We start from the raw sequence: 26,898 nt of genomic DNA, 5'->3' as shown, positions 1-26,898 counted from the left end.
TCTTTTGAGTACTATAATTTCATCATTTGAGCTAAGACCAAAACAGCTTGATAATGAATGAAAACACTTGGTTGGCACAATGAAGTGCAGAGTAGATTTCTTTTTCTTATAAGAAAGTCTGTTAGTGGGTGCCTTGAGTTCACGAGAGCTGGAAATATGAAAATATTTTAGACAGCTCTAAGTTTCATTTAATGAATTAATTCTCAGCTCTGCCATTTTCTAGCTATATGACCTTGAGAAAGTAATTTAACCTAAGCTCAGTTTTCTCAACTATATAATGGGGATAATAGTAACCCTCCACAGTGGTGGTGTGATAATTAAATCAATCATTTCCAGTAAAGTTTTTAGTATACTGAATAGCTTTGTTATGCTAATAAGCATGTAAGTTTTAACTATTTTATAAGTATTATTTATACAACCATAGACAAATATAGATAAATGTGCTTTTCTTTCCTTACTCAGTTGTCAACTATATGAAGCACTTAAGTCTTAGTGCTTAACAAACTGCACATTGGTAGTGCTTAAACTATATTTGTTAACTAAATGAATGAGTCTAGTCCTCGTATGGTGCTTAACTATTATTAAAACGTTGCCATAGGAGGAACTTGGATTGGAAAGTGATCTTAAGGCATTTCATGACAGTGAGTGATTTTAAATACTGAATTGAGAAGGAATATTTTCATTGGGGTCATTAGGATTAGGATAGGAGTTAATTTGCTTAGGTCATCTTAGGCAGAATCCTGCTAGAAGCAGTGGGGAGGATTAGAGGGCAGACAAAGTCACATCCATTTCATAATTTTAAAATTGTGAATATGAATATCAATCATCCAACAATGTAAACAATGCTGCCTCTTAGCATATTACTCATATCCAAGTTGTCTGCTGCAGAGAGAATTGATTAAATACCTTTAGGGGCATGACACTCTCAAGACCCCTACAACCCAATGTTCCAAATAGCAGGCTCCTACTTATCTTTAATACCTGAAATGCAGGACAAAAACCAGCATTTTTTTAAAAATGTCATCACTTAGGGAGTGCCAAGACACCCTATTTACAGATATACTCCTCTTTTGGTTGCTTCAAGCTTGAATTCCATAGTTATAAACTCATTCTTTTGGAAAAGGATATGGGACCAGAATTATCTATCCCCCTTTGACTTCCTAATGTCTCAAAGAAGGTGACATTCAGTCCTGGAGCTATGAAGACCTTAGGCATGGTTTCACGATGGCGAGTGAAGAGAATAGGATGCAGAGAAAATGCTGATTTTACATGGCATGGGAGGATTTGGACCATATTTGCATAGACAGCACAGGACTGCTTCTGAGGAAAAGGTACTATGACTCATAATGATTCATTTATGCATTGGTTGGCCAGGGTGTGGAGCTGGGGCAGTTGAAAGTAAGAGACGGGCAGACTGGGAAAGTACTGAAGTGAAGCATTGCTGGTTTTTCACTATCATTGAAAATAGAGCTCGTATTCCTGGAGCTCATTCAAATGAAGGTATTGGGGTAGATATAGCACTTCTTATCCTACTTTCTACTCTGAACTTCCCTAGGCACCTCAGGTGAGGAGTGAGGAAGAGAGAAGTTTGGGTGTGCCCAGGAGTGGGAGGGACAGCTGAATTACAGCTATCAAAGTTCAGGGAGTGCCCCCATCCTTCCTACTATTATAGTCATCTGCCTTCCTTGTCTACGGTCAGCAGCTGAAATCCTTGGCGACACAGTCTCTAAGGTTCCCTTCAGCTATAACCCGCATGGACTCTACTGATTGTTCTCTGCATAATATTCTGCCATGTAGATGTGCTAAATTCATCAGGATGGTTGAAGTTGGTGACCACAATTATTTTCATTGACTTAAAACCACCATTCAGGGATATGTGCATGCGATGTGATAAATTGAGTCAATTATATACATGACTCTGGAAAGCCAAACACAAACAAAATTTAGCAGCTCTCCCCTCCCTTATCTCTTTATTTCAAGTATCAGAGGTTTTAGGGTCTGACTTATCTACATGAATTGTCTCAGCATTTCCCTTCAATTTCTTCGGGGAGGTAACTCAAATTATGGTCACCATTACCCTTACCCCCAATCTCTTTTTGGCTTTGAGATAATAAACATCTCTTAACGGCTTTAAAGAAACTGAGATGCCCTTTTCACTTTGACCATACAGATGGCAAACTTGCAAATAACAGATCCTTGACACTGTTCAGAAATAAAATGTGATGGAGAGTTCAGTCGTCTGATTAAATTCTCTCAATAAAACCTCACCTCGTCTACTCTCACTGCGGGGATAAGGACCCGTCGCACAATAGACATTATTTTTCTTTTGAACATACTTGTATCTTGTCAAGATGTCATCAATACAAATACTTTGACGTTTTTAGTGCAACGATCGGGAAGCAGGTTGAATTTTTCAATCCTCCTAGCCAATATAAGTCAGTCTGAGATACTTAATTTCTATTTGAGATCCTTCGTTTCTATTACAAACAGATTCTGTGGTGGGAGATAAATTTCATGGTAACAGTTTGGACTTTTTTATGAACCACCTGCAAGTTTTCTGCAAACAACATGTTTTATGGGAGCTCAAGGCAATGTTCACCCATCACGACGTGACAGTAAGAGGAGGATGGATGAGGCCTTATCTCAGGCACACATGTAACCTTCTGTGTCCCCTGGCCTGACCTCCCTCTGCACTCATTTATGAAAATGATTCATCTTTAAAGAGCTTCCTCGCTCTGCCTGCGGCTGTAGATCTTTTTGCACTGGACTTGTGTAGGCTGAGGTTATAAACTTCAGTGTGTAAGCCATTTGGAGGGGTTTAATTTTGAATATTGGAAAAAGCAAAGTGCACAATTCATGTACTTCTTGAAAGGAACAGTTCTGGACCCTCTTTTATGGAAGGGTTCTCCCAAGGGGTTTCATTGAAATACCTTTGTTGGGATGCATCTTTTACTTATTTCGTTAGTCTCGACACACTTAGCACATTTAATTAGAGGACTGGAAGAGTGTGGCAAATAGTGTGATGTTGGTGATGTCATAAAAATGCCACTCTCTCTGCGTGTGGAGAAACAGGCTCTAATTCATATTCATGTTGTGGGGGACAAGCTAAAGGGGGCTTGTTGTGTCATAGTTGGTGGCAGTTGCTTGATTCTTTGAGCATCGTCTCTTGAACTGAAATGCCTTAGAAGGTAAGGAGTAGGAGCAATAATAGGAAGGAATGAAGTAGAAATAAGAAAAGAGAGAAGAAAACAATATGAAATGGTCCATTCAGGCTGAATTTGTGGGTCGTATAACCCACGATTATTTGCATAGTGCTTGAGACTTGGGTCTCAGGTTGGAAATCTGGCAAGGTACCTAGAGAAAGAAAGATATTTGAGAGTTTGAAGTTAAAAGAGAGAGAAAAGAAGATAGTAAGGTTGATATGATAATTTTTAAATTCCAACTTTTATGAAACTTGGTTTAAGCAGAAATGAGATGTCCTAGACCATGGGAAAGCAAAGTTTTTCTATAAAGGATTAATAGGAAACTTCTTAGCATTTGTGGGTCATATGGTCTCTGCCATGGCAGTACAATGGAAATGATAGTGTGGCTGGGTGCCAATAAAACTTTATTTACAAAGCTCTCTACAGAGCTCTCCAAGGAGTTAAAGAAGGAGAGCTGAGAACTCTTTGGATCCTTCAACACTGATTTAATCAGAGAAACTCTGATTTATCTATTTTACATACTAGGAAAATAGTAGACCTTGGAATCAGAAAGACACATTTCTTCTACCTACTGTGCCACTTAGTCTTTCTGAGACTGTTGCCTTATCTATCAAATGCAGATCAAATCCCCATATTTGCTATGAAGATTAAGTGAACTCATGCTTATGAAGTACCCAGTCCAGGACCTGGCACATATTAGTACCTCAATAAAAGGCAGTAAGATAGTAAATGAGAACACAATAAAAGCCATGAGAAAACCAAAAGATGCCTTGCATTTTATCTCACAAATATTTGAACTTAAATAGTCATTGAAAAGATACAGGAATGAAAATAAAATGAAAGAACGAAGGGGTTAGTAATATCTGGCTAGAGTATCACACAGGACTTCTCAGGAGTAGGAGCACTGGAGCTACACTTTTACTCAGACTTGTGAGTACAGATGGAAGGTGTCCTGAAACCAGTCGCCTTTATGGGAAGGATGACAGATGTAGCCTATTTGGGAGCCTCATAATCTATGGGGAATCATCTTTAGGGTGGATAAGATCTAGAGCCCTTCAAAATGTCAAGCAATATTATGGATTTTCCTAAGAGAAGGTAGGGGATAGGAAGTTGCAGAGAAGAATGGGGTAGGGGAAAATGTATTTGCATTTATATATATGATAGAACAATTGATAGATAAATAATAGATGAAGGAAACTATGGTTCTAAAAATAACACAAATATATGGATAGACAATCCTAATTTCCCTATTTAATTTACCTTCTAAGTAAGTACAGTGAAATTTCTATGAATCTTTATAGGTTATCATAATAATTGGGACTGCGATTTTATCTTGCAATCACCAAGTTTCTTCTTGATTAATTTCCTTAAAAAACAAGTTATATTTTTGAAATTAGGGGCTAAATTTATTCCAAACCTTCCACCTCCAAAGTGGCTAATTGAATGAGCTGGCTCTTTTTACCATATGCATGATAATTTTTTTTAAAAAAGAAACATTGAATCTGCTGATACAGATGGACAGAGGCAAAACTAAGGAATAAAGAGGGATGGAAATGGGGGATGAGAGAGGTGAGACTGAAAAATGTCTCCAGGTTCTTGGAACAAAGGGTTGCCTAGAATTCACTGATGCTTCTTCAACTGAGCAGTCAAGAAGGTGTTTTGTGATTTTCTTTAAAATATTTACATACATGAAGGATACCTCCCTCTCTCCAATACCCACACAGTGGATTTGATTAATAATTATAGCTCCTTTCCTATGATTTACTCTAGGAAAATTAATAGTATTATGATTTACAAATCAGTTACAACATGAATTCTGTTGGCTCTCACTTGCATTTCCTTTATGGTTTCCTACATCTCTGAGATCCCACTCCTCACCCCAGGTGTATCTCTGGAAGTTCTTAGTGATGTCATATATGCAATCACAAATTGCCAAACAGTGCCCCTTGTAGTCTAGAACTTGTACCTTCCATCTGTCTTCAGTCTGGCCTCTCAGTTGGGCATATCTTGCCTGTTGGGGTCCGTCTGCCAGAGCACTGCTGCAACTGGCTTCTGCCATGACTGTTGACTATGGTGATGGCTTCTAGTGTACCTGGTCCATCCAGGAAGTACTGCCATTTCCCACTGCTGCAGATCACCTTGAGTTCTCAAGGGGCCAACCCACCTAATGCTCAAGAATACCTTTCTCCACTTAGGTATTACCTTCTGGAACAAAAACATCTGACTTTCACCGTCATTTCTTACAGGATCTTTAATGAAACTTCTCTTTCGGTTGTAATAAGAAACCTCTTTTCTCCCCTTACTCCCATAAATCTGACTATGGCTCTTCTATGGTCTCGGCTGGCAGGGAAATCCACGTACCAGCCAACATTTTGTGTCATAATCACTAATGCCTTGAAACCTAAGGATCAAGCTTGTTTGCACAAGTCTTTCCTCTCCAAGGGAGAATCCTCTAGCAACACTCTTTCTCATCATGCAATCAGACTTCTTTTTTTGGGGGTGGTGGTATAGTCTATTATATTTCTAAGTGCATCTAGGGGTGTCTTCCAATGATGGGTGTAGTTTAGGCTCAATCTGGGTTTCCCACACAGTATAAGAATAAAGAAACTAATAATCTCAGTATCACTAATGGTACTGTTTTCTGTTGGTTTGCTTCCTAATTGGGGAATGGAGATGGACAAATCTTAAATTACCAGTACAACAGTACCTATTTTAGTCTTACAGGAGAACAAATACAATGTGTTGACATTAGAACGGGATGAGTTTTTACAGATTATCTGAGGTATGACTTTAATTTCATAGATGAGGAAACTGAGGTCCAAAGGGACCACATGCCTTGCATAATGCTCTCCAGCTATTTTATGGCAGAATTTGGACCAAAGTTCGTCTTATAATACACGGTCCAGTAAAATTTTCCAGCAGACCACGTTGCCCATCAGATGTGTGAAGGTACTCATTCTTTCAATGATTTTGTCATCATCTGGGTAAAATAATGAAGACCATTCATGCTCTACTTTCTCAATTGAATGGATATACCTGTAGTTCACTTCTTATAGTGGAAAGGGTCTGAATGATTCAGGGGCAGGATATCTCACTCTTTGTTTAGCTAGATCCTTTCTCATCCTTCTCCCTCAGACTCCTTGGCTCTTGACCAAGTCTTTGCTATTCCTTTTAATTTCGGCCAGAGAAGAGGCAGGGGGAATTGAGATAAGAATCAAAACAATGACTGTAGTCATTTGGGAAGGATTGGATAATCTACAGACTATAGTTAGCCATGCTCATCGTGCTATTCCTGAAGGAGGAGCAATGAGTACTGAAGTCTGGGTCATTAATCTGTAGCTACACATCTGACCAATGGAGACCCTGGCCATTTATAAGAGAACTGAATCCATGCAATTTTGAATTTAATCATTACATTCTTTCAGGAGTGATTGGTCATAATATAAAGATGGTCTTTAATTCACCAGATAAACTCTCCATAGAATAATTCTTTGTGTGCAGTGCACTTTGGAAACATACCTAAACCATAAGCTGAGTTGTTCCTGCAATTGAAATATGTTTTGTTCTAGCTACTCCAAAGGTATTTATTTCAAGACTTTTGTTCTTGGCTTTGAAATGTTCTATCAGCCAAGCAGCTACCTCGCCATTGCTTTGAAGCACTTTCACGTTTGCCTTTCTTCTTTCAAGTGGTCAGAGCTTCAGGGCTGCGATGAAAAGCTGTGTGATCATTGTGTGGGAGCCTGTTGAAAAATTGACGACACAAAATGATGCAAAAACCTGCCCAGGTACAGATTTTGAAAATTTTTAGTCTTAAGTTCAGTCTTAGTGTTCACAATGGCACTTAAGGATTTGCCTGATGCTTTTCATCTTTAAAATTCTTTGCATACATTAATTAATTTATCCTTATAAGGATAAGACTCTCATCAGTAAAAGGGATACTTCGAATTTTAGGGAATCCAGAATTCCTCAAATATTAAATTCTTGGTCCCCTTGATAATGCCTCCAAACTAAAATTCCTTCAAAGGTAACCAAGTCTCAGCAGCGTTCCTCTCTCAGAGACTCCGATGGTGTCAAATTCAACACCCCCCCCCCAAAATTGTGTGTATTGCAGCAAAAATAGAAACTAAATACTTGTAAAATGTCTATTGACCTTACTAAGCTGCAGATAATGGTAATACTTTAACTTTTCTTTTTCAAAATGATGGTGTAAATTACATACAGTATAATTTGCCCCTTTTAGTGCACACTTCTGCAAATTTTCACAAATGTATAGATTGAATAACTACCCCCAAATTTCCTTCATGTCACTTTTTAGTCAGTCCTTCCAACCTGCTCTCCTCTGTGCCCCAGAAACCCTGCTGGCAATTCTGTCCCTATGATTTTGCCTTTTCAAGAAATAGAACCGTATACCATGTAGTCTTTTGACTGTGGCTTGTTTAATTTAGTGTAATGCTTTGGAGTTCATTCATGTCATTGCATGTATTGTGTTTTTATTGCTGTGTAGTGTTTTTCTGCAAGGTTGCACCATGGTTGGCTCAATCATTCTGCATGTGAAGGTTGTTGCCAATTTTGGGTCAATATACATAAAAGCACTCTAAATATTTGTGTACAGATTTTTGTGTGAACATAAGCCATCATTCCTCTTGAACAGATTTATACTTTTTTAAATGCTATTTTATTGAGATGTGTTCACACACCATACAATCCTTCCAAACTACACAATCAACAACTCATAGTATCATCACATAGTTGTGCATTCATTACCACAGTCAATTTAGAACACTTTCATTACTCAACCCCCCCCCAATATCCCATACCTCTTATCTTCCCCTGTTATTGAACCCTAGCATTGGTATATTTGTTACTGTTGCTAAAAGAATATTAAGATATTCTGATAATTATAGTCCATTGTTTGCAATAGGTGTGTTTTTTTCCAAATATACCACTTAATTATTAACTCCTTGCAATAGTGACATACATTTGTTCTAGTTTAATATTTGTACAGTTAAGGATTATACTTTTTAAAAATAAAGAAGGGCATGTCATACGACGCAATATACAGGAAGGCTCACTGTTGACACCTGGGGTATTCTGATACTTGAACCTTTTGAAAGAGACTTTCTTGAGGTCCTGATTTACTGATATAATAATCATCATTTCAATCATTTAGCAAATATTGATTGAATGCTCCTCCAGGCCAACTGTTTGTTAAGCAATGTTCTTGATGATGAAGCAAGAAACAAGGGCGTTTCTGAACAAATAAAGAATGATGCATAATTTACTGCCTTTACACACCAGTATTCTCTATTTCAGTTACTCTTTCATAAAGCCTGTGTGCATGTTTGTGTGTTTGTATGTGAAAGAGAGAGAGAGAGAGAGAGAGAGAGAGAGAGAGAGAGAGAGAAGGCTTTCCCATAGATTTCTTGTATCTTCTTGCAGGGAATGCTGAATTGCATTTCAATTATTTGTTAATCTTTGAAAATTTTCAGAAAGCATTGATTAGAGTAAGCACCAATAATTTCTCTTATTATGCCCCACAAATTGATAGCCAGGTGGTAGTAAGCATGTTGGTAGAAGAAGTGAGAAAATGGTTGCCTGTTGGTTTGAAGTGAGAGATCCTTGAAAAGGTCCTACTAAAAGATTTTATCCCCACTGTCTTGTTATAAATGAGTGAGCTGCTGCTACTCGATGTTTATTTCTTTGTTAAATATTATTATATTTTTACATAAAAATCACATAGTACTGGAAGAGAAAGTGTATACTCGAGCATCATCTCAGCCATGTTAACTAAGAGGAATCCAGAAGCAGCAGCTATGAGCAAAGGGGGAAAGGAGAGAACAACTATGCTGGTCTCTTAAAAATAGGATGTGTAGAGGTAAACTCTGCTTACTTCATGGTTTTGCCTAAGACTAACTTCCTGGGAGAAAAAGAGACAGAATTCTGCATCTGATTATCAGTCTATTCATTCATTAGGATACTTAGTTTTACAGACCAATCAGGAGATTAGCTGGACCACTAGCAAATCGAGTCTTCAATTCATTGAATAATTTTGTGGTTTGAGAAAAAATTCAATAAGATATTTAATCGACTAAGAGTTGCCCCGTACTTACTACCTACTTTGGGAAGTAGGACAAGTTCATACCCAGCTAAGCACTAAACATTGTCTAGTGAAGATATTTGAAACAACAGGTTTACCCTATCAAGGAAGTGGGTAATTGTTTACTAATGTAGAATGGGCAACCCAGACGTGCTCCAGACATTTCCAATTGAGATGCTTCATTGTTAAAATGACCTGGGCTGTAATGATTTGATTTCATATCAACACACTTTAAAGATTCAAAAGGCCATATTTCTTGCTCAAAAAGGGCCAAGATCCTTCCTGCTATTCAAGACCGCCAGGGCTAACATTCAGCTCCAGTGATATGGAAACCTCAAGATGACAAGTAAAGCATTTTCTGGGAACCATCGCTCGCTCCTTTTCCTGATGAATTGTCATGCCCTTCTGAGAACAGAACCCATCAGCCCTCTGAAATAGAGAATCAGATAACCAAGTCATGCTCAGCTGATTTGCCGGCCGATAAATGATGAACTTTACTGAAGCTACCTGCCCACAAGTCTTTTTGAGAGAAAAAAAAAAAGAAAAAAAGTCCAGAGTGTGAGATAATGAGGCAAGAGGACTTTTATCAGAGTCATGCTTTTCCTTGGCCCACACAGTGATCGCGGTGATTTCCGGATCTTCATCAGCTTTCTAGTTGTACATTTCATCTATAACTGCAAATGCTGTGACAACAGAAAGGATTAGGGACCTTCATCTGCCCGAGACATAGTAAATGTTCAATAAATATTGGAGAATGAGGATAGCGGCGATGGTGATAGCTACTCTTGGTGGTTTAAGAAACCTGCTTAAGTAGACGGGTTGCCCTTCGCTACAAGCCCCAACGTAGCATTCTACATACACATGGCCTGATTAAATAAGATAAAAATGTGGTTGTTCTAATTCACAGAGGTTCATTATGAGGGTTTTGTATTTCTTTGTTCTTACCTTGATCCAAGAACACTGCAAACAAGCACCCAATATACTAAAGACAGGTGAGTGAAATGTTAGTGATTATTATAGATTAGAAGGTAACTTTTAGCTGTTGAGTGTACTGGAGACTAATAATAGCCAGAGAGTTCTGTTGAGTGCTGTGCACATGAAGATTTTGTGATTTTCCTAGGACGGTGAGAAAACTGAGCGAAGTTTTAAAACGCTTTGCTCTCTGCTCCCTGCTAATGCCTGCCAGGCATGCCAAGAACGGTTGTCAGTCGTTGTTCCGAAATGCATTGAGGAGGTAGCAGTAGCGAATCAAAAATGTCCTTATTTTTAAAATGTGCTCAACACAAGAGCCGTGCTAACAGATGGGAATTCTTGTTCTGTGGGGCCAAATTTTTGGGTAGAAGCAGTGATAATGCAGAGAAGATGGTGGGAAGGAGATTTTGAAGGTCTTTTTATTTACCTCCTAGATAAAGTATGTTCATAGAGAATGGCAGCAGTGAACTTCAGGGCATGTGCTATTTTAATTTTCTTACCTGCCGTGATGATAATGTTGATAATAAGAGTAGTCGTAATGCCAAGACTACCAGTAGTAATAAGTTAACATTTATTGAGAATTTACAGCGTGCCAGAAACTGTGAGGATTGCTTAACATGCATCATTTCATTTAATGCCCACAACAACCTACCCGCAATACCTACTGTTATTAAGGATGAGGAAACCGTGACTTAGAGAGTTAAGTAAACTGCTCAAGGCTACACAGCTTGTTGAACGGGGCAATTTGAACTAGATTTTGGAGGTGGACTGTGTGGGCTCAAATGCTATAAAGAGAAATGAGAGAAATGAGGGGCAATCATTTTAGGGTTGAAACAAATAAGTTGTGGAAATAAAATTGTGGTCCACATTTCTCTCCAGATGTCTTTGTTTTAATTTTATTTCAATCCTTTTGATCAGGGGTCAGTAAACCTTGGGTCATGGGCTGAATCTGGCCTGCCACCTGCTTTCATATGTCCTGGGGACTCAGACTAGTTTTTCCATTTTTTTTTAAAGGTTGAAAAAAGATCCAAAGAATAATTTTTTGTCACACATAAAAATTATATGAAATTGCAAGATTTCAATGTCCATAACTAAAGTTGTATTGCAATATAGCAAAGCCCATTCGTTTAAGAGGCAGAATGGCTTTAAGGTTAAATGCATGGGTTCTAGAGCTGTGTGAGTTCAAGTCCCAGTTTAACCAGTTAATGTCTCTTTAATCTTTTGTGCCTCAGTTTCCCCATGTGTAAAAGAGGCATAATGGTAGTGTCTCCCTCAAAGGGTTGTTGAGAGGATTAAGCCAGCTAATATATGTACAGTGCTTAGAATTTAAGTGTTATCCACCTGCATGCCATTGTTGACGTTATTATCTCCTAAGAAACAGTCATTCTGCTTAGCACTGGACATGCTATTACAATAAATCGCTACAGCAGCCTTGTGCATTAGGAACTATCCTATAAGATGAAAGCATGGCTGGGTAATCTTGAATAACATGCTTTAGGCCACACAGCTGATAAGGGTGAGAGCCAGTAGTTAAGCGCAGTCTGACCAACTGCAGAGACCATGTACTTTCTGTGAGTGTACTGTGAGTTCTAGAATTCATTGGTTCTATACACAAACTGGGTTGAAAAAAACCAGCTATGTTAATTATTTGAATAATTAATAAAGTAGGACACTATTATTTGAGTTTTCCCATGAAAAGTATTTGCCTTACCATTCTTTCTGTTAAGAAATTAAAATGTGAAGCAAGTAGGGTATGATCTTTAGGATCAAGCTAATAAGACTTTTAGGACTAGTTTTTTTTTTTAGAATTTTCCCCACTCCTGGAGACTCAGTAGGAAATGCTGCAGATATTTAATTTCTTATCTTTTCCATGTGTGGGCCAAGCAAATGAACCTTATGTCAGCTCTCAGCTCCAGAATGAGGCCGTGTGACTATACTGGTGGAGGTGGGAGTGGGAGAAGAGAAAAATATAATTAATTGTTACCAGAGGGAAAAGTTGAACTGGGTGGAGGTTCAGAATGATTCATCTGAATCTGTGGCTCAGGTGGCTTAATGAGTTTCTGCAACGCCTTCTGATAAAAGTTTGGCCAAGGATATGATGTTTTGCCTAGGGTGGAACCACCCTCAGTCTTGATTACTATTTAGAAGCAGCGACTACTATTTTGCAAAATGATGATTCAAAACTGGAAAGTAAAGGGCAATGGCTTACCTTTGCTGGATTGTTGGCTTAGGATTCCAAAGAGAGCACAAGCTTTAGTTTTTAACCTATCGAGCATAGAATAATATGATTTAAAAATACCCAGAAGCTACACTCCATTCTAATCGTGGAGCAAAACTGCCCAGAAGGTAGAAAAACAGATCAAAGTAGGGGAAACAAGCATTTGTTAGAAAATCATCCAAACCAAACAACAACAAAAATGAGAGATGACTATAATGGACTTGGCTTCCAATCAAGACAATAAATTCGACAAACACTGAGTCCTTACCATCATAACGTAGATGGTAGAAATGTAAATGGATCAACCTTTATAGAAAGCAATTTGGCATATGTACCAAAAAAAGCATGAATGTATTAAAACTCTTTAATCCAGTAACTTTATAATGGGATATTTAAGTCATTTGCATCCTGCTGTACTTGTAATTCGCAACTACGTATTTGGTATACTGAACTTGGGCTATAACCCCCATTATTAATTATTTTTTTATTTTTTGGGGTGTATGGTCGAGGAACCTGTTATTAATTTTTAAACTAATTTTTTCTCTATCCAATTTTATTTGATAAATGTTCAGAAGAGAAAAGCAAGATGGTCTTACCTGCCAATCATGTCTTTCTAAAGTAAAACAATTGCATTACTTCTCCTCTTAAATCCTTCTCATGGTTGGTCATTGTAAAAGGGTCCAGGCTTACTGGCATTATATACAATATCGTTTACGGCCTTGTCTTGGCCAGTCCTTCTCCTGGAATGCAATTTTCCATTTTCCCCACTTGAGAAACTTCTTTTTTACTTCAGGAGCCAGATCCTGACCCTTCTAAAAAGAGCTTGTGTTTTAGCTCAATAGCTTCCTATGCCCATTTAGTAATATTCAAAAACATAACTTTTTTGGTTACATATGTGTGTGAAATATGAAATTTATTTAACATTTCTCCTAATATTTTAGGGAGCTGTCACTTTTTTTGCTCATTCTTAAGACTCTATCACAATAGTTACCGTTGCATATAAATCGCTCTGAGCTTGCTGATACATATTTTAGGATAAAATTTTAAATATAAAGTTACTAGATTAAAGAGTTTTAATACATTCATGCTTTTTTTGGTACATATGCCAAATTGCTTTCTATAAAGGTTGGTCCATTTTACATTTCTACCATCTACTTTATGAGAGTGCTTATTTCAATAGATCCTTCTCAAAAAAATGGAAGGAATAAATTTTTATTTCTTTGATTATTAAATGGGCCAAACTTATATATCTAGTTCTAATAGGCATCCATATTCTTTCTTTCATAAACTGGCTTTTTGGCCATTTTCCTATTTTCTATCGTGTATTATATACTACTACTTGAATAAAAATTGTACTTGAATAGAAGTAAACAAAATCTATTGAGCTCTTACAATATTCCAGATACTTTGCATTGATTCTCTCTCCTAATAACCCCATAAAGAACACACTATTACTCACCCCATTTTAATGATTAGCACATTGAGGCATAAGCTCACATGTTAGCAAGTGAAAGAGAAACAAAATGCAGCAGCCAGACCCCCAAACCTCCACCTTTAACAAATATTCTCAATTGTCTCACTTACCACTTTTAAAAAGTCAGGTCACTTTATTGAGGTATAGTTTATTTTTAGTTTAACTTCACCCTTTTTAGATGTCCAGCACACTGCATTTTGGCAAGCGCATATTGTGATATGACCACCACCACAATCAGGATACAGAATAATTCCAATTCCCGTCCCTTTTTGGTCAACCCTTTTCTCCTCCCCCAATCCCTGGTAAACTCTGATCTGTTTTCTGTTAATACAGTTTTGCCTTTTCCAGTCTGACATACAAGTGTGATCATATGGCATAGAATATGCCTTCTGTCTCTTAATATAGAGCTTTGGAAATTCATCCACGTCATTGAATGTACCAGTAGGTCACTCCTTTTCATTGCTGTATAGTATTCCATTAAATACATGTAATGTATCTCTTGGTCTTGATTTTTATTTGCATCTCTCACTGCACTGTGTGCTCTTTGAGGGGACAGATGGTCTCCTGGTCATCTTTATGTCTTGGCATGACACTTGGCATAATGGTTGTGATCCACAGGTTTCTACTGTATGAATGAAATTGGAAAGGATCATGTTGAGCAATAAGCGGTCTTGTCAATAGTAAATAAATGAAAACTGTAATATTTTAGGTACTTTCACATGTCAATTAACTAGCAAAGCAAAAGAGCATAATTTGAAAAAATCCTGAAAGGCTGGAATAAAGAAGAAAGTGCATTCATATGTGACTACCATGAGTGGCATTTGCAAATTGTTTAATCTTGGTGGCAACAAACCTGAAATGATGTCATAAGAACTATACATTTTTCTAGCTTTAGATCCAGTCATTCCACTGATGGGCTTGTGTACAAAGGTGAAAATTGTGTAAAAACATTTACAGGAGAAATATCAATAAGATCCTCACATTTTGAGCTATCCTAATATTCCTAAATTAGGAAACAGGTAAGCTGGCTATAGTGTTGCAACATAAAAGAATTCTAAGTGGAATCAAAATCAGAATAATATGACTTATTACACGAAAACATGTCCATGAAGCAAGGTGTGGTGAGTGAGAAAAGCAAAATACAAATACGTGAGAACAAGAGAGATCAAAAGTGATTTAGGATTGGTAAGATCCTGTAAATGTTACAAATTTGTAAATATTTCAGCACATAGTTAAAAGTATAAATTTCCCCCCAAATGCAGCTACATTATTACTGGAATATTGTTATAAAATAAGATAACGTCTCTTTGTGGCAGTTGTAGTTACCTAATTAAATGATAATTCTGATGTTATGTAGATATCTGTCTTGGAACAAAGAGCATTCGGAACACAAACTGCACCATCTGTGATTGTGGCTAAGGCTGTGACTATCAAGAATCAAATGAAAACAGAGGCGACTTTACAGATTATTCAGCTCAACCTCCTCTTCTGATCACTCCCTCTTTACTTACGTATATGTTTGCCTTGATGATTGGATGTTTTATGTAGCTAGTTTAGAGGAATGAAATAAGTATGGATTTGTATCCAAAAATAAACAAGCAGAACAATGGGGGTAGGTACAGTGTCCTTTCTCTGAAGTTTCATGTTCGGCAGAATATTCATTCTCCATTTGATTCTAGTTCCTCCGTTCTTCTTGGAAGTCTTTGCTACATTGGTAAGGATTTACCATTCAAGCTTTCTGTACGCAGGAAGCATTGGAACGACACTACCTAGGAAAATCCGTGCTAAGTGCACAGACCATGTGAATGTGAAACTGAGCTATTTCATGTGAAAAAAATGTCTGTACTCTGGATGGCAATGTGAATTAGGGTCTGACTTTATCCTTTCTATCCCCTTTCTTTCAAAGCAGGTTTCAAATATATTAAAGAGATTTTCCTCTACTATGGTTCAGTTAATTTTTTTATTTTTTATTTTTATTGACAAACCAAAACAACACACAAATACAAACATTCGTCACATACAAACATTCCATATATGGTGTACACTCAATGGCTCGCAATATCATCACATAGTAGTATAGTCATCACCAGGATCATTTTGTAGAATATTTGCATCATTCTAGAAAAAGAAATAAAGAGAAAAAAGAAAAAAACTCATACATACCATACCCCTTACCCCTCCCTCTCATTGACCACTAGTATTTCCATCTACCCAATATATTTTAATGGTTCAGTTAACTTTGACTCTCTTATGGGTTGGCCATAGCATTGATCATTTGTTTGGGGGATTGTTCCTTTGGTGATGTAGCTTTGTATGGAGCTAAAGAGAATCTTACAAACCTTTCCTCTGATAGATGAAAAACAAACAAACTGCAGTGTGGAAAATGACTTCTCTAAGGTGTTCAGTCTAACGAAAAGACCTGACCAGTTCCTAAACTCAGAAAGTGGGAACAAGCAGCCCCGGGACGTTTACCGGGACAGGAATTCTCAGTGGTGGGCCCCTTCCACTTAAACAGTATAGACTTGTGTGTTCCCCAGTGTGACGTCAAGCATGCAGACCTGCTATCTACCATCTCCGACTTAAGCACTTTTGCCCACCCCGGGAGACTGACCGTGATTGGACCTCTTCCCCTGCTCTTTCGAATCTTTGTGTTGTGTAAGTAATAAAGTAGTCATTTGTTGAAAGCTTCTGCTGTGCCTGAACCTGTGTTCCAACCATGCGCATGTAACCACTCACTCCACATGCCCTTTGAGGATGGAAATGGGGAGCCATTGAAAATTAACTTCTAGATAACTTGTAACTTCATCTGCAGAGTAAGAATAAGAATATCGATCTGATTCGCAGCAATGTTTAGAATTGATAATAATATACCTTAAAACTATCACCAGCCTTGATCGTTTTAAGAATTCTTCCCTATAATTGATATGAGATTTCAGATGGCAGTGATTCTTCTGCCTGACTGTGTTCAGTCCTATTTGAAAGGTACTTAACTTTACATATCATTTGATTTTCACAGTAACCTAGTGAAATAAGTAGGAGAGTTGTTAGTCTTTCAGTTTTACAGATGAGAAAACTGAAGCTAAGCTGGGCTAATGCCTCGTTGAAGATACGTCATCATCTCCTACATAAAATCTATTTTAGGTATATCTGTGCCAACACATGATTATGATTTTTAGAACCTCTCCACGACAGTCAACTGATCTATCTTTATGTTGACTTTAGTTATATGATTTTCCTAGATTAGTTCAACTATTCAGATTAGCTAAGATATTGGGCATTCAGCCATATGAAGGTACTGTGTAGGGCACTGGAGAACTTTAAAGACAAATGTATAACATCTTTGGGAACTGAAAACCTACTGGAGATGTATAAGGTAGAAATGCATGGTCAGTTAAAGAGTAGTGGTAGAGAAACAAAATAGGAGAAATTATTCGAGAGATCTTACAAACTATGGAATCTGTAAACTATGTTTTCAGACAATCAGTACCGCAGAGCTTCAGAGAAGAAATCATTTGCAAAAACTCCTCAGAAGTAGCATGACTTGCATTTACATTAGGATATGAGCAGAGAGGAAAGTCAAGTGCTTTAGGCCGGGACATAACGTGAACAGAGGCCAGGAGAAAAGAGGTGAAAGGTACGCGTGGCAGTGACAAGGCCAATTTGATGGAAGCCATGTAGAAAATTCTGTGACGTTGAATGGGCCACCTGTTGGACAGCTTTGGAATATCAGTATAAGTCAGTAAAAGGATATTTACTGACTTCTTTTTGTCAGATTAGTATTTAAAAAACAAAATGGTTAGTTCAGTGAAAGATTTCTTACATGTCACTATACTGACTAATCGATATGGTAAATTGACCCCTTTTTATTTTCCTAATCACCATTTGAAAAAATCTTCAGGCTGTAGGGGGTCAACTGCATTTAAGTAATAAAAGTTCAGTAGAGAATGTACGTTCTATTTTCTACTCATTTGACGTCCCTCCCAAAGTGCTGTAACTTTTCTTTTCTTTTTTTTTTTTTTGGCATGGGCAGGCACGGAGAATCGAACCCAGATCTCCGGCATGGCAGGCAAGAACCCTGCTTGCTGAGCCACCGTGGCCTGCCCACCAGAGGGCTTTAACTTTTAATGAAGTGGCATCCTTCAGACTTCTTTTGGGATTTTCCTGAATATATCCTTGAGGCTTTTGCTCCTCTGGGATTGAGGCCTACCACATTGAAAAGGTGACATTTTCTAGCAGGAAAAAGCAAATGTCAACAACCAGCAATAAAACCAGAAACTTCAACAAGTGTTTGGCACGTAGTTACGTAAGACCATTACATCCTGCATTTTAAGCCACTTGTTTAAGAAAACAAAATGAAACTCACAGTACTTAAGGAAGCTAAAGCTGAGGCTACCTTTAAATCTTATCAAAACCACTATCAGGAAAGATGACAAAAATCCTGTGTATTTACCCACGGCTCCAATCGCTAATAATGTCTGACAAATTATATAGCCAGTAGACAACTTTGGGTTATCGCATGGAGATATCAATGATATTACAACACTGGGGATGGCTGAGCATGAACAGTGACAAGGAGCTAAAAGCTTCTGTACTGACGTACGATTATGCAATGTTCAGGATGTGCCAAAACCTAATCAGGATGAATGAATTCTGAGCAGTGAAAGGGAAAATGTGTTATAAATACCAGTATAGACTGAGATGTGGCCAGGCAACACACTTGTCATGGGCCAACAGGAGTTCTGAGGTTGGTAGGACTCCCCTGAAAGGAGGACACTTCTCGGGTAGACAAAGCTTTCATTATCACTTGAGGAAACTGAATCAGCTGCTATTTTGCAACAAAATTGAGTCAATGAGGCATCAGTATGTATGAATGGACAGACCTTCTGATTTGGGGATGAGGTTAATTTCCACTTCCAGAACCCATATGGACTCTTGAAATAGATGGATTTCATTCTACTCAAGGATGAAGTGAAACTAAAACCTGCAGAAGTAGACGATTTTTGGGATTTCCCCTTTGAGTCCCTATACTGTTTCTTTTTTTCTTTAACCAAAACTGGGTCATATAATACAGAGTAATAAAAGCCTTTTGATTGAATTACTTAAACAAACTGGCAGATAATTATTCTGAATGCATTTATTTCAGTGCAGACATATTGACATCTCCTTGTCAAAAGGGATTTAACAAACATTTATTTGTGATGAATTAGTGGAAAGTATCTCCCTAACACGATGCATATTTATTGGTTCTGGGACTAGTTTCTAAGTGTATTTTCACCTTACATGGCTCTGAACATTAGGGTTCCATGGGTCCTAGAGTGTTGGTGGTTGGGTGTGTTTGTTTGCTCTTAGCAGCTCCGTTAACATACTTGCAACAGAATTTCTCAGATACAATACGACCTTAGGTGCTAGTCAAACCACAAATCACACCTAGGGTGAGATTTGGCCTTTGGCACTCCAGTTTGCAACCCCTGATTTAGTTCTACTCTTTTTTGGGCAGGTGATGCTCGGAGAGGTTAAGTGACTTACCCAGGGATATATAACTTGTTAGGGGCAGAAGTGGGTCAAAAACAGTGGTCCTTTAATTTCTAGTCTTGTGCTTTCCCCACCATATCATACCTTTTAATTTTATATATTCCCTCTCCATCAAATTCTCTTTTCTTTCTAGGAAATTCAAATCTGTTTATGTTCAAAGTTGAGTCTTCTTAATAAAACCTGGCTCTGTAGAAACACCCACTACCTTCTTTATCTTGGTGCTTGATTATAGGTTAAAGTAATGGAGTCATGAAAGAAATAACAGTTTTTTGGGTAAATGTCTTTGTCTTCTAGCTTCACAATTCTTGTACAAAGATCACTGAAATAGACTTTTTGCTTAAGGAGAGGGAAAATAAACTAAAAACGGAAATACAATTTATAGAATTCAATAGTGAATTTTCTTATTACTTTCTGTAGTGAATGTTGCTGGTTACCCACCAACACTGACTCCCCTTTATTCTTTCACAAAAACGATATTTATTCCTTGCTCAGATGACCTCATTTGCCACTTCAGAAGTAGAGCATGCTTCATTTAAAGCAGTAGACATTTCCCTGATTCCTGGTCACGGTGGCTCAGGGGTAGGTGTATGATACAAGATGGTCCAACAAACTGACGGGAGGACTTACACTCAACACTTGACAGAGAAGTTTCTTTCTTTGTCCTACTGTCAGTGAACAAGAGAGCTCATTGTTCCAATAGCTACTGAGAGCTAATTTGATGGCCAAATTTACAATAAAACTGATGCTGAGGGGGTAGAAGGGTAGTTCAGTGGTAGAATTCTCGCCTGCCATACAGGAGACCTGGGTTCTATTACTGACCCATGAACTTCCCAAACAAATAAAGAAACCAGTAAAAACAAACAAACAAAAAATTCAATAAATGGTGCTGCAGTAATGGGATACTCACATGGAAAATGAATGAAATGTGACCCCAACAAACAGCATACAAATCAAACAAACAAACAAACAAAAACCTGATGCTGAGGACAGCAGAGAGACGAGAGGAAGAATTCAAGTGTCTCAGTTTGCTAGGGCTGCTGTGACAAGCACTACACATTGGTTGGCTTATGCAGCAGGAATTTATGGTCTCAGAGTTTTGGAGGTCTTGATGGGTCATGCTTTCCCCTGGAGTGTGTAGTGTTCTGGCAGTAGCTTGTTGCCACCCTTGGGTTTCCTTGGCTTGCATCTGTTTCTACAACATGGCGATCAGCTTCATTCTCTGGCTGCTTCTGAATGACTGCACCTGAATTTCCTTTGCTTATGAAGACTCCAGTCATATGGATTAAGACCCACTCTGATTCAAGTTGGCCTCATCTAAATTGTATCTTTGAAGATCCTCTTCACAAGATGAGTCCACACATTAACCAACAACAGCCTCTTCAAAGGTCCCATTTACAAATGGGTTCACACCCACTGGAACACAGATTAAGAGCTGAACATTTCTTTGTGGGGAGCATGACTCAATCCCCCTTGCATAGTCTTCACTGACTTTACTGTGCTGTTGATTGTGCTGTGCCTGGCACCCTCTTTTACTTTCTGGACTACCAGTTATGTGAAATAATAAATCTCCTTGCTATTTAAGCAAAGTTGTGGGGAACTTTCTGTTACCTGTAGCTAAAAATCTCCCATAACAGATATACTAATGGTGCTAATGGTGAAGAAGAAAGGCATATTCACCTGTTTTCTCTTCTATGTTTCCAGTAGAAATATGCAGCTCTAGAATGACCGTGACCATATTTTTCAGTTTGCTAAAGCTGCTGGGATGCAATATACCAGAAATAGATTGGCTTTTACAAGGGGAAGTTATTTTAAGTTACAAGTTACAATTCTAAGGCCACAGAAATGTCCAAGTTAAGGCATCAACAAGCAGATACCTTCACTGAAGAAAGGCTGATGGAGTCTGCGATTCCTTCCGTCACATGAGAAGGCACATGGTGACATCTGCTGATCCTTCTCTCCCAGCTTCTGGTTTCAATAACTATCTTCAAAATTATTCTGGGCATTTCTTTCTGAGCTGTCTCCCTTAAAGGACTCCAGTAAAGGATTAAGACCCACCTTAAATGGGCTAGGTCATATCTCCCTGGGAAAAAACTAGCCAAAATGTCCCACCCAACAACAGGTCTGCCCCCACAAGATTGGATTAGAAGAACATGGCTTTTCTGGGGGGTACAAAACAGTTTCAAACAAAAATACCATGTTAATGAAGACATTAGAGCAGCTAAGCATTGCTCTAGGAGGCCCTAGATGCTATATTTATGTACTGGGTGACATTGGACAAACCATTTAAGCCAGATCATTTCTTCTTCTTTAAAATGAGCTTATACTACAACCTATGCTTCACCTACTTTATAGTGTTCTTGTAAGAATAAAATAAGATGATGTATATGGAAATACGTTGAAGATTATAAACCTATTATAAGACATTTTAAGTGTTAATCACCTGCTTCTATAAGGCAGACTCTTTAATTAGTTTAATTTAACTAATTAAATCCTCATAAATAACCCTGCAGGTAAACTGTGGTGTCCCCAATTTGCAAATGGAGAAGCGGAATCTCAGAAGGCCTAAGCAATGTGCTTAAGATCACGCAGATGGTAAATGCTGGGAAGGGACTTCAAATCCAGCTCTATCAGACTCCAGCTCTTTGCTTCGCTCAGTTCAGGTCCTACCTGATGTGATGACTGATGGTTGGGGTGGACCCGTTAGAATCCAGATGCTCTGAAATGGGTGTCAGGGCTGGCGAACCCACCTTGAGCACCCTTCCTGCGGCAAGTGCTGTGCTCTACTTACGGATCTCACATACTCTCCCTGACAGCCCTGGGAAGGAGGGTGTTATTGAAATCCACCTTTCTCTAGGTGAGGGAATGGTTGTGCAAAGAACTCAAAATGTCTTGCCCAAGTGGCATGGTGGAAAGTGGCCAAGGCAAGATTGAGACCTCATTCCTGGTCTTAATGCCTGAACCCACCTCCTTCTAGTTGGAAAGGACTCAAGCAGTACAAGGGGACAAAATGACTCCTTTTGAAATGTAAAAGCCCATGTGTCAAGAGTTTGAAGTACGGTTTAGGCAGGAAGTCTTTGCTGCAGTCTGTGCTGACCTCCTGCACAGAATACCCTGCAATCCTCTTTTCACCTCCCTATTTGGAGACAAAACCCACTCTGGAAGGCTCTGCCACATTGCTATGGGGTGAGCCATGCCAGGGGAAACCAAAAAGGGCTGGGAAATGTTGGGGGGGATGGGGAAAGAGAAGGAGGCTCACATGTTTTTCCCATTAGGAAAATCATCAGACAACTGAAGAATGCCTCTTTAGTCCTCAATCCAATTCAATGTTAACTTTTGATAGAAATCTTTCTAACGTGATGGCTGGCTTGAGTGGCTTACTCAGTTTAGTTTGGGTTGTTTTGATGACTGGAAGCCATGTGTGATGGCAGCTGTTTACTGCCTCTTTCCTTAATGTCGCTCTGTTCATGATAGCTTTCCCTTACGAGTTGTTTTTCTTCTAGCATTTGTTCCCCTTCCTAACTGGGGTGTCTGATTTACTGGGGTCTGAAAATTCAGACAAACAAGTTGTTAGACTTGTATGTAAAATAGGAATCAATAAGACTTGTATGACCAGGGATCGCTTGGCTGCATTGGCCTTCGGTAAGTGAGATTTGACAAGGCTTCTTGCAGTGTGATTTCGGGAGGGTGGGATATTTGCTGCATTCCACATGGGAGAGTTTTTCTGAAGACCGAAAAAAATCCTAGTCTGACCCTCTCATGTCTTATATGAGGAAACTGACTCAGAGCCCATAACATTGAATATTGTTTATTGAGTATTTATAGATACCAAACACTACTTCACATGAATTATCTCGTTGGCCTCCCCCCACAGCCCTATAAACTAGAGACCATTATTATTCATGTTTTACCCATGAGAAGACTGAGGTATGAGAAGGTTAAGTAACTTCCCCAAAGTTAAACAGCTATTAAGTGGTTGCGAAGGGATTCAGACCAACACAGCCTGGCTGAGGGCTGGAGTGCTTGTAACTTCCATGTGGAATGCAAGTGACTTGCCCGGGGCAAAACAGGAAATCAGTGGAAGGGCCAGGATTGGAACTCAGGCCTTCTGCCCAGGGCGTTGTAAACTCTGCCTTGGTGTCTAAGTATGGTGCAACTACAAACATGCACACACACAATCATGCTGGTTTATAAAACGTACAATAAAGTCATCTTTCAAATCTTCTGTTTTCTTTAGTCTATTTTCATACCACCTCATGGTCTTTGTTTTTTGTTTTTTTTTAAATACTGGTGCTGTTTTGCAGAACTATCCTAAGGCTAATGATCAGTGAACACTTTAGAAGAAAAACATCTGGAGAAGTCATCTCAGTATTTGTTTTGTAATGAGAGACCAAAATGTACGTAAAAGTTTTCGTCAAGATACTGGATTCAAATGTCTTTTAGAAGAATATTTATAATCAGAAGTTAATCAGTAATTAATTAAGCTACTCTAGTCTTTCCTAAAGCTTTGTAATTGGAGGTATATCAAGATACCTCTTTATTTCCTCTATCAAATTTCAAAAAGCAAAGGCAGTATTTAGTATTTATATCAGGATGTTTCCCTCCTCTGAAGTTCTCAGTGGAAGCTGCCCCAAGTATATGCAGGCTTATTGGGTCAAGTTATTTCTTATTTGTAAAAGTGAGTGGCAGAGTTAACCTCTGTTTGTATGTCTTCAGTGGCTTTTATTAATTATTAATTATTTTAATTATTGATATCTCAGAGGATCTCTATTGTGCAGGATAATTGTTGCTGTTGATGAAAATTACATTTAAGTTTGCAACTCTAAATGCCTCAATCTGACAAATCAATATTTTGCATTAGTTTCATGCACATTTCTTTTGCCTTCATTTAATAGTGTTAAAATTTAGCAAAGATCCCCAGTAGAATATTTATTTGGTCAACTTTAGGATGTATAAAGGAGTCATATGTTTGGTATTTCTGACCTGAAATACCATTGATTGTATTGTTTAATGTTAGGACATCCTACCTTGATTAAAGAAATACTGCAGACTTTGGAAAAAAAGATGAGTGAAACTTCTAATTAAATCACAAAATAAATTAATGAATATAGTTCTCTTGGGCTCATGGTTTTCCTATCCTTTGAATTATGGGAAAGAGATTTTCTTTTGCCCTTCTTGTGTATTGACTTTCTCAAGTGGGAACTCCTATGACCTCCAGCTAAATGCTCTCTTACTTCACTTCAAAATTGTGCGAGAAAATGGTTGATGCGGGGTGGCTAAGAGTAGCATACATCTCAGAGTAGTGAAACCAACTAAGGATCAGGTCCCTTTCTTGTCATCACGTCTCATCCATTCCTCATTCCTCTTTCCCATTTCCTCTTCGTCCATCTTGGTCTGGCCACATTTCCATCAATATCTGGCTCAAATGTGCATGAGGGCCGGTCCTTTAAACAGAAACACCATGCTGTGAAATTGCATTTATTTCCCCATAACTAATACACATGCTACATAGACATTTATGCACACACATAATCACAAACATACAAACACATAAAAGTACAGACTCCTATTGTGAATATGCAAATATATATTTCATGTAATTCAGATATACACAAGTGCATATGGATACACACTTACATAGAGATACACACAATTGCACAGAGGCACTATACAGTTTTAACACATGTACAAACACAACCACAGACACACACAGACACATATATTTGGACACATACAAATTCAGACACACGAATACTCATATAAAGACAAAGACAAACAAGTGTGTGTGTGTGTGTGTGTGTGCACGCCAGCCCTAGTAAATCTGCTTTGCTCACAGACTCCTGAATGGTCAAAGGGAAAATGGTAGTGGGAGACAGAAACCAGGGTTTATGAAATAGATGATGTGCAACCCTATGCCATTTGCACTGTAATGAATTTCATATTCTCCATATCAATATTATCTAATCGTCCCTGGAACTCCAGGACTCTGTGGTCACTGACAGGGCGTTCAGTGAAGCAGAACAGGGGCAGGACCTGGCAGGGGGGAAACCACGGGTAAACACCTGCATCCAGGTGAAGCTGGTTTAGCACAGGCCTCTTGCTATGCAAATCTGGGAGAATGCATTCCTTCACAGGTTTTGCCTGCCTGCTGTCTTTCACGGTGGATGGGAGAGAGGCAAGAGAGAGAACCACGCTGCGTGAGAATACCTAGGCAAAATATGCTCCGGTGGTTCTCCAAACATATGGAGTTGAGTTATCGAATTATAAATGCATTTGGATGCACCGTACCTAATTATAACTACATGGCTATAACTTTCCTCTGAGTGCATTGGTCCAAGTTTCTATTTTTGTATCTGCTCTAATAGATCTTTCTAAAACAACTTTCACCATCCAATATAACTGCTTCTTTTGAAACCTGTTTATTAAGTCAGGGAGTCCTAGTTTATGTATTTGCTATTTCCCAATTGAAGTCCTGTTCACGATATCATTCATAGTACTGAGGTTTGTTTTGATGGGTGAGTAGGAACATTTATTTGTTTTTGAAGTGAGAGTAGACTCCCAGATGCAAAATAGAGGTGACAGTGGAGAAGGCAGAAGAATAGCCAATAATAGTTCTAAACAATAGCTTCCACTTACTGATCATTTGCCGTTGGACACTTTGCCAAGAGCTTTATATTTATTATCTTAATCCTCATAATAACTCCACATGGCAAGAAAGTGTTATTCCCGTTACATGGATGAGGAGACCAGGCTTCATGATTCTTGGATATGAAACATGTGTTCCTACAAAGTTTCAGAAATAGACAAGTTGATTCAGCTTCTCAGAACTTAATGATAGATTTTGTGAACTCAGTCCTCAACCCCACTTGACATTTTTTCATCACTCTGTTGTATTGAGATTTTCTACTTGATAAAGTTTTACCAATGTTCTCATTATGTCAAAACTAAAGTAAATAAATAATAAATAAATAAATAGTATTGCTCTTTTTTGTTTTTAGTGGTGCATAGCGGTTGAGAGTGAAGATCCCAGAATCCTGTTGCCTCGATGTGAATTCTGACTGTGCCACTTACCTTCTCTGTGAACTTGGACAAATCAATTAATTGTGCCTTAATGCTCTGGTCTATAAAATGGGGATAATTACGCATCTACCTCACTGAACTGTGGTAAAGATTAAATGATTCATTGTAATCTCAGAATTGTGCCAGGCATATGGCAAGTATATATAAGTATCAGTTATTGCTATTATTATTTATTCAGAGTATTGGTTCCTCATTTCTTTACAAGTTACTAAAATATTCCTCTTCCAAAGGTAAATAAGAAGAAAGGAATAAAAAAGTGTTCTTGGAAACACTACTCAGTGGATTGAATGCTGAATTGTGTTAAGAACATATCTCAAGCAGCACC

At 38.3% G+C, this 26,898-nt stretch overlaps 1 long non-coding RNA gene across 1 annotated transcript; it reads left to right on the top strand.

The window, feature by feature from the left end:
- Nucleotides 1-1,406: 1,406 nt before the first annotated feature.
- LOC143689671 (uncharacterized) lies at nt 1,407-26,642 on the top strand. Its single transcript, XR_013178877.1, has 5 exons — nt 1,407-1,500; nt 6,891-6,988; nt 22,007-22,088; nt 23,798-23,890; nt 26,492-26,642. It is a non-coding gene; the product is annotated as an uncharacterized LOC143689671 (long non-coding RNA).
- The last annotated feature ends 256 nt before the right edge of the window (nt 26,643-26,898 follow it).

This window comes from Tamandua tetradactyla, chromosome 7, assembly GCF_023851605.1.
Source record: "Tamandua tetradactyla isolate mTamTet1 chromosome 7, mTamTet1.pri, whole genome shotgun sequence".
Lineage (NCBI taxonomy): Eukaryota > Metazoa > Chordata > Mammalia > Pilosa > Myrmecophagidae > Tamandua > Tamandua tetradactyla.
This window is presented reverse-complemented; position numbering and strand designations above follow the sequence as displayed.